This window comes from Arachis stenosperma, chromosome 9, assembly GCF_014773155.1.
Source record: "Arachis stenosperma cultivar V10309 chromosome 9, arast.V10309.gnm1.PFL2, whole genome shotgun sequence".
Lineage (NCBI taxonomy): Eukaryota > Viridiplantae > Streptophyta > Magnoliopsida > Fabales > Fabaceae > Arachis > Arachis stenosperma.
The window spans coordinates 55,786,612-55,794,454 of NC_080385.1; the positions used below are offsets into that span (position 1 = coordinate 55,786,612).

Consider the following 7,843-nt stretch of genomic DNA (forward strand, 5'->3'; position numbering starts at 1 on the left):
TAAAGATAGAGATACTTATGTAATTCATTGGCGAGAATTTCAGATAAGCGTATGGAGATGCTTTGTCCCTTCCGTCTCTCTGCTTTCCTACTGTCTTCATCCAATCCTTCTTACTCCTTTCCATGGCAAGCTGTATGTTGGGCATCACCGTTGTCAATGGCTACAGTCCCATCCTCTCAGTAAAAATGTTCAACGCGCTCTATCACAGCACGGCTATTCATCTGTCGGTTCTCGATCATGTCGGAATAGAATCCAATGATTCTTTTGCGTCTGTCACTAACGCCCCACAATCGTGAGTTTGAAGCTCGTCACAGTCATTCAATCCCTGAATCCTACTCAGAATACCACAGACAAGGTTTAGACCTTCCAGATTCTCAAGAATGGCCGCCAATGGATTCTAGCTTATACCACGAAGATTCTGATTAGGGAATCCAAGAGATACACATTCAAGCCTTGTTTGCATGTAGAACAGAAGTGGTTGTCAGGCACGTGTTCATAAGTGAGAATGATGATGAGCGTCACATAATCATCACATTTATCAAGTTCTTGGGTGCGAATGAATATCTTAGAACAAGAATAAGCTGAACTGAATGGAAAATAGTAGTAATTACATTGATACTCGAAGTACAGCAGAGCTCCACACCTTAATCTATGGTGTGTAGAAACTCCACCGTTGAAAATACATAAGAACAAGGTCTAGGCATGGCCGAGAGGCCAGCCCCCATGATCTAAGAACTAGACGTCCAAAGATATGATCTAAGATAGCATAGGACTGATCAAAGATGAAAAATACAATAGCAAAAGGTCCTATTTATAGAGAACTAGTAGCTTAGGGTTTACAAAAATGAGTAAATGACGTAAAAATCCACTTCCGGGCCCACTTGGTGTGTGCTTGGGCTGAGCATTGAAGCTTTCATGTGTAGAGACTTTTCTTGGAGTTAAACGCCGGCTTTTGTGCCAGTTTGGGCGTTTAACTCCAGCTTTTGTGCTAGTTCCGGCGTTAAACGCCAGAAATTCTTGAGCTGATTTGGAACGCCGGTTTGGGCTATCAAATCTCGGACAAAGTATAGACTATTATATATTTCTGGAAAGCCCTGGATGTCTACTTTCCAACGTAATTAAGAGCGCGCCAATTGGGCATCTGTAGCTCCAGAAAATTCACTTCGAGTACAGGGAGGTCAGAATCCAACAGCATCTGTAGTCCTTTTCAGCCTCTGAATCAGATTTTTGCTCAGGTCCCTCAATTTCAGCCAGAAAATACCTGAAATCACAGAAAAACACACAAACTCATAGTAAAGTCCAGAAAAGTGAATTTTAAATAAAAACTAATAAAAATATAATAAAAACTAGCTAAAACATACTAAAAACATACTAAAAATAATGCTAAAAAGCGTATAAATTATCCGCTCATCACAACACGAAACTTAAATTGTTGCTTGTCCCTAAGCAACTGAAAATCAAATAGGATAAAAAGAAGAGAATATACAATGAATTCTAAAAACATCTATGAAGATCAGTATTAATTAGATGAGCGGGGCTTTTAGCTTTTTGCCTCTGAACAGTTTTGGCATCTCACTTTATCCTTTGAAGTTCAGAATGATTGGCTTCTATAGGAACTCAGAATCCGGATAGTGTTATTGATTCTCCTAATTAAGTATGATGATTCTTGAACACAGCTACTTTATGAGTCTTGGCCGTGGCCCAAAGCATTCTGTTTTCCAGTATTACCACCGGATACATCCATGCCACATGCACATAACTGGGTGAACCTTTTCAGATTGTGACTCAGCTTTGCTAGAGTCCCCAATTAGAGGTGTCCAGGGTTCTTAAACACACTCTTTTTGCTTTGGATCACGACTTTAACCGCTCAGTCTCAAGTTTTCACTTGACACCTTCACGCCACAAGCACATGGTTAGGGACAGCTTGGTTTAGCCGCTTAGGCCAGGATTTTATTCCTGTAGGCCCTCCTATCCGCTGATGCTCAAAGCCTTGGATCCTTTTTATTATCCTTGCCTTTTGGTTTAAAAGGCTATTGGCTTTTTCTGCTTGCTCTTTTTACTTTTTTTTTGAATTCACTGCTTTTTCTTGCTTCAAGAATCATTTTTATGATTTTTCAGATCCTCAGTAACATGTCTCCTTTTTCATCATTCTTTCAAGAGCCAACAATTTTAGCATTCATGAACAACAAATTTAAAAGACATATGCACTGTTCAAGCATACATTCAGAAGTCAAAAGTATTGCCACCACATCAAAATAATTAATCTGTTATAAAATTCGAAATTCATGCAATTCTTCTCTTTTTCAATTAAGAACATTTTTCATTTGAGAAAGGTTAGATTCATAGGACATTCATAACTTTAAGGCATAGACACTAAGACACTAATGATCATAAGACACAAACATAAATAAAATATAAAGCATAATTTTTGAAAAACAGAAAAATAAAGAACAAGAAGATTAAAGAACGGGTCCACCTTAGTGATGGCGGCTTGTTCTTCCTCTTGAAGATCTTATGGAGTGCTTGAGCTCCTCAATGTCTCTTCCTTGCCTTTGTTGCTCCTCTCTCATGATTCTTTGATCTTCTCTAATTTCATGGAGGAGGATGGAATGTTCTTGGTGCTCCACCCTTAGTTGTCCCATGTTGGAACTCAATTCTCCTAGGGAGGTGTTGATTTGCTCCCAATAGTTTTGTGGAGAAAAGCGCATCCCTTGAGGCATCTCAGGGATTTCATGATGAGGAATTTCCTCATGTCCATGAGTGGGATCTCTTGTTTGCTCCATCCTCTTCTTAGCGATGGGCTTGTCCTCATCAATGAAGATGTCTCCCTCTATGTTAATTCCAACTGAATTACAGAGGTGACAAATGAGATGAGGGAAGGCTAACCTTGCCAAGGTAGAGGACTTGTCCACCACTTTATAAACTTCTTAGGATATAACCTCATGAACTTCTACTTCCTCTCCAATCATGATGCTATGAATCATGATAGCCCGGTCTATAGTAGCTTCGGACCGGTTACTAGTGGGAATGATTGAGCGATAGATAAACTCCAACCATCCCCTAGCCACAGGCTTGAGGTCATGCCTTCTCAGTTGAACCGGCTTTCCTCTTGAATCTCTCTTCCATTGAGCGCCCTCTTCACAAATGTCTATGAGGACTTGGTCCAACCTTTGATCAAAGTTGACCCTTCTAGTGTAGGGGTGTTCATCTCCTTGCATCATGGGCAAGTTGAATGCCAACCTTACATTTTCCGGACTAAAATCTAACCGAACCATTGTAAGCCAATTTTTTGGGTCCGGGTTCACACTTTGATCATGGTTCTTGGTGATCCATGCATTGGCATAGAACTCTTGAACCATTAAGATTCCGACTTGTTGAATGGGGTTGGTAAGAACTTCCCAACCTCTTCTTCGGATCTCATGTTGGATCTCCGGATATTCACTCTTTTTGAGTTTGAAAGGGACCTCAGGGATCACCTTCTTCATGGCCATAACTTCATAGAAGTGGTCTTGATGCACCCTTGAGATGAATCTCTCCATCTCCCATGACTCGGAGGTGGAGGCTTTTGTCTTCCCTTTCCTCTTTCTAGAGGTTTCTCCGGCCTTAGGTGCCATAAATGGTTATGGAAAAACAAAAAGCAACACTTTTACCACACCAAACTTAGAAGTTTGCTCGTCCTCGAGCAAAAGAAGAAAGAAGAGAGTCGAAGAAGAAGAAATAGAGGAGACGGAGGGGCCTTTGTGGTTCGGCCATTATGGGTGGATTTAGGAGGGAAAGTGGTTTGAATTTGGATGGTGGGGTAGGTGGGGTTTTATAAAGGATGGATGTGAGTGGTGAAGAGAGTGGTGGGATTTGATAGGTGAGGTTTTTTTTTTTTGGGAAGAGGTATTGAGGTGATTGGTGAATGGGTGAAGAAGAGAGAGAGTGGTGGGGTAGGTGGGGATCCTGTGGGGTCCACAGATCCTGAGGTGTCAAGGATAGCTCATCCCTGCACCAAGTGGCGTGCAAAATGCCCTTTCTGCCAATCCTGGCGTTAAACGCTGGGCTACTGCCCTTTTCTGGCGTTTAACGCCGGCTGCTTGCCCATTCCTGGCGTTAAACGCCAGTCTGGTGCCCCTTTTTTGCGTTAAACGCCCAGAATGGTGCCAGATTAGGCGTTAAACGCCCATTATGCTGTCTTCACTGGCGTTTAAATGCCAGCAAGTTTTCCTCCAGGGTGTTCTATTTTTCTTTCTATTTTTCATTCTATTTTTGCTTTTTCAATTGATTTTGTGACTTCATATGATTATCAACCTACAGATAACATAAAATAACAAAGGAAAATAGATAAATATAACATTGGGTCACCTCCCAACAAGCGCTTCTTTAATGTCAGTAGCTTGACAGTGGGCCCTCATGGAGCCTCACAGATGTTCAAAGTAATGTTGGAATCTCCCAACACCAAACTTAGAGTTTGAATATGGGGGTTCAACACCAAACTTAGAATTTGGCTGTGGCCTCCCAACACAAACTTAGAGTTTGACTGTGGGGGTTCTGTTTGACTCTGTTTTGAGAGAAGCTCTTCATGCTTCCTCTCCATGGTTACAGAGGGATATCCTTGAGCCTTAAACATAAGGGATTCTTCATTCACTTGAATGATCAATTCTCCTCTGTCAACATCAATCACAGCCTTTGCTGTGGCTAGGAAGGGTCTGCCAAGGATGATGGATTCATCCATGCACTTCCCAGTCTCTAGGACTATGAAATCAACAGGGATGTAATGGTCTTCAATCTTTACCAGAACATCCTCTACAAGTCCATAAGCTTGTTTTCTTGAATTGTCTGTCATCTCTAGTGAGATTCTTGCAGCTTGTTCCTCAAAGATCCCTAGCTTCTCCATTACAGAGAGAGGCATGAGGTTTATGCTTGACCCTAGGTCACACAGAGCCTTCTCGAAGGTCATGGTGCCTAATGTGCAAGGTATTGAGAACTTTCCAGGGTCCTGTCTCTTTTGAGGTAATCTCTGCCTAGTCAAGTTATCCAGTTCTTTGGTGAGCAAAGGGGGTTCGTCCTCCCATATCTCATTACCAAATAACTTGTCATTTAGCTTCATGATTGCTCCAAGGTACTTAGCAACTTTCTCTTCAGTGACATATTCGTCCTCTTCAGAGGAAGAATACTCATCAGAGCTCATGAATGGCAGAAGTAAATCCAATGGAATCTCTATGGTCTCAGTGTGAGCCTCAGATTCCTATGGTTCCTTATTAGGGAACTCATTGGAGGCCCGTGGACATCCATTGAGGTCTTCCTCAGTGGCGATCACTGCCTCTTTCTCCTCTCCAAATTTGGCCATGTTGATGGCCTTACACTCTCCTTTTGGATTCTCTTCAGTATTGCTTGGAAGAGTACTAGGAGGGAGTTCAGTAACTTTCTTACTCAGCTGACCCACTTGTGCCTCCAAGTTTTTAATGGAGGACCTTGTTTCAGTCATGAAACTTTGAGTGGTTTTGATTAGATCAGAGACCATGGTTGCTAAGTCAGAGTGGCTCTGCTTAGAATTCTCTGTCTGTTGCTGAGAAGATGATGGAAAAGGTTTGCCATTGCTAAACCTATTTCTTCCACCATTATTGTTGTTGAAACCTTGTTGAGGTCTCTGTTGATCCTTCCATGAGAGATTTGGATGATTTCTCCATGAAAGATTATAGGTGTTTCCATAGGGTTCTCCTATGTAATTCACCTTTTCCATTGATGGGTTCTCAGGATCATAAGCTTCTTCTTCAGATGAAGCATCCTTAGTACTGCCTGGTGCAGCTTGCATTCCAAACAGACTTTGAGAAATCATATTGACTTGCTGAGTCAATATTTTGTTCTGAGCTAATATGGCATTCAGAGTATCAATCTCAAGAACTCCTTTCTTCTGATTCGTCCCATTGTTCACAGGATTCCTTTCAAAAGTGTACATGAATTGGTTATTTGCAACCATTTCAATGAGTTCTTGAGCTTCTGCAGGCGTCTTCTTCAGATGAAGAGATCCTACAGCAGAGTTGTCTAATGACATCTTGGACAGTTCAGACAGACCATCATAGAAGATACCTATGATGCTCCATTCAGAAAGCATGTCAGAAGGACACTTTCTGATCAATTGTTTGTATCTTTCCCAAGCTTCATAGAGGGATTCACCTTCTTTCTGTCTGAAGGTTTGGACTTCCACTCTAAGCTTACTCAATTTTTGAGGTGGAAAGAACTTTGCCAAGAAGGCATTGACTAGCTTTTCCCAAGAGTTTAGGCTTTCTTTAGGTTGTGAGTCCAACCATATCCTAGCTCTGTCTCTTACAGCAAAAGGAAATAGCATAAGTCTGTAGACCTCAGGGTCAACCCCATTGGTCTTGACAGTGTCACAGATTTGCAAGAATTCAGCTAAAAACTGATGAGGATCTTCCAGTGGAAGTCCATGGAACTTGCAGTTCTGTTGCATTAGAGAAACTAATTGGGGCTTAAGCTCAAAGTTGTTTGCTCCAATGGCAGAGATAGAGATGCTTCTCCCATAGAAGTCAGGAGTAGGTGCAGTAAAGTCACCAAGCACTTTCCTTGCATTGTTGGCATTGTTGTTATTTTCGGCTGCCATGTCTTCTTCTTGTTTGAAGATTTCTGTTAGTTCCTCTCCGGAGAGTAGTGCTTTAGTTTCTCTTAGCTTCCGCTTTAAGGTCTTTTTAGGTTCAGGATCAGCTTCAACAAGAATGCTTTTGTCCTTGTTCATGCTCATATGAAAGAGAAGAGAACAAGAAAATATGGAATCCTCTATGTCACAGTATAGAGATTCCTTGAGATGTCAGAGGAAAAGAAGAATAGAAGGAGGAGGTAGAGGAATTCGAACTTATCAAGAGGGATAGAGTTCGAATTGTGCATTGAGGAGGAGTGTTAGTCCATAAGTAGAAGGATGTGAGAAGATGGGAAGAATTTTCGAAAATAAATTAAAAGATTTTGAAGAAATTTTGAAAAATTGAAGAATGATTTTCAAAAATTAAAGTTGGAAAAGAAATAAAGTGATTTTTGAAAAAGATTTTGAAATTAGAAATAAAAAAGATATGATTGAAAACTATTTTGAAAAAGATGCGATTAAAAAGATATGATTGAAAAAACAATTTAAAAAGATTTGATTTTTAAAATTAATGACCTGGCTAACAAGAAATTTAAAAGATATGATTCAGACATTAAACCTTTCTCAACAGAAAAGGTAACATACTTGAAATGTTGAATCAAATCATTAATTGTTAGCAAGTATTTTTGAAAAATGGAAAGAAATTGATTTTGAAAATATATGATTGAAAATATATGATTTGAAAAAGATTTGATTTTGAAAAATTATGAAAACTTGAAAAAAATTTGAATTAAAAACAAGATCTTCCCTCTTGTGCCATCCTGGCGTTAAACGCCCAGAATGGTATCCATTCTGGCGTTTAACGCCCAAAATGCTACCCTTTTGGGCGTTAAACGCCCAGCCAGGTACCCTGGCTGGCATTTAAACGCCAGTTTTCCTTCCTCACTGGGCGTTTTGAACGCCCAGCTTTTTTGTGTAATTCCTCTGCTGTATGTTCTGAATCTTCAATTCTCTGTATTATTGACTTGAAAAGACACAAATTAAAATTTTTTTTTGAATTTTTAATGATGAGGAATAATCAAAATGAAACTAAGATCAAATAAACAATGCATGCAAGACACCAAACTTAGAAGTTTGTACACTATTGACACTAACAAATTGAGAATGCATATGAGAAGCAACAAAACACTCAAGACAAGAGAATTTAGAGATCAAAGCAAGGAAATCATCAAGAACAACTTGAAGATCAATGAAGAACATAATGCA

The 7,843-nt window shown here is 40.1% G+C and overlaps 1 non-coding gene across 1 annotated transcript; it reads left to right on the plus strand.

Moving 5' to 3' along the window:
• The first annotated feature begins 6,091 nt into the window (after positions 1-6,091).
• LOC130952729 (small nucleolar RNA R71) lies at positions 6,092-6,199 on the plus strand. Its single transcript, XR_009074906.1, has one exon. It is a non-coding gene; the product is annotated as a small nucleolar RNA R71 (small nucleolar RNA).
• The last annotated feature ends 1,644 nt before the right edge of the window (positions 6,200-7,843 follow it).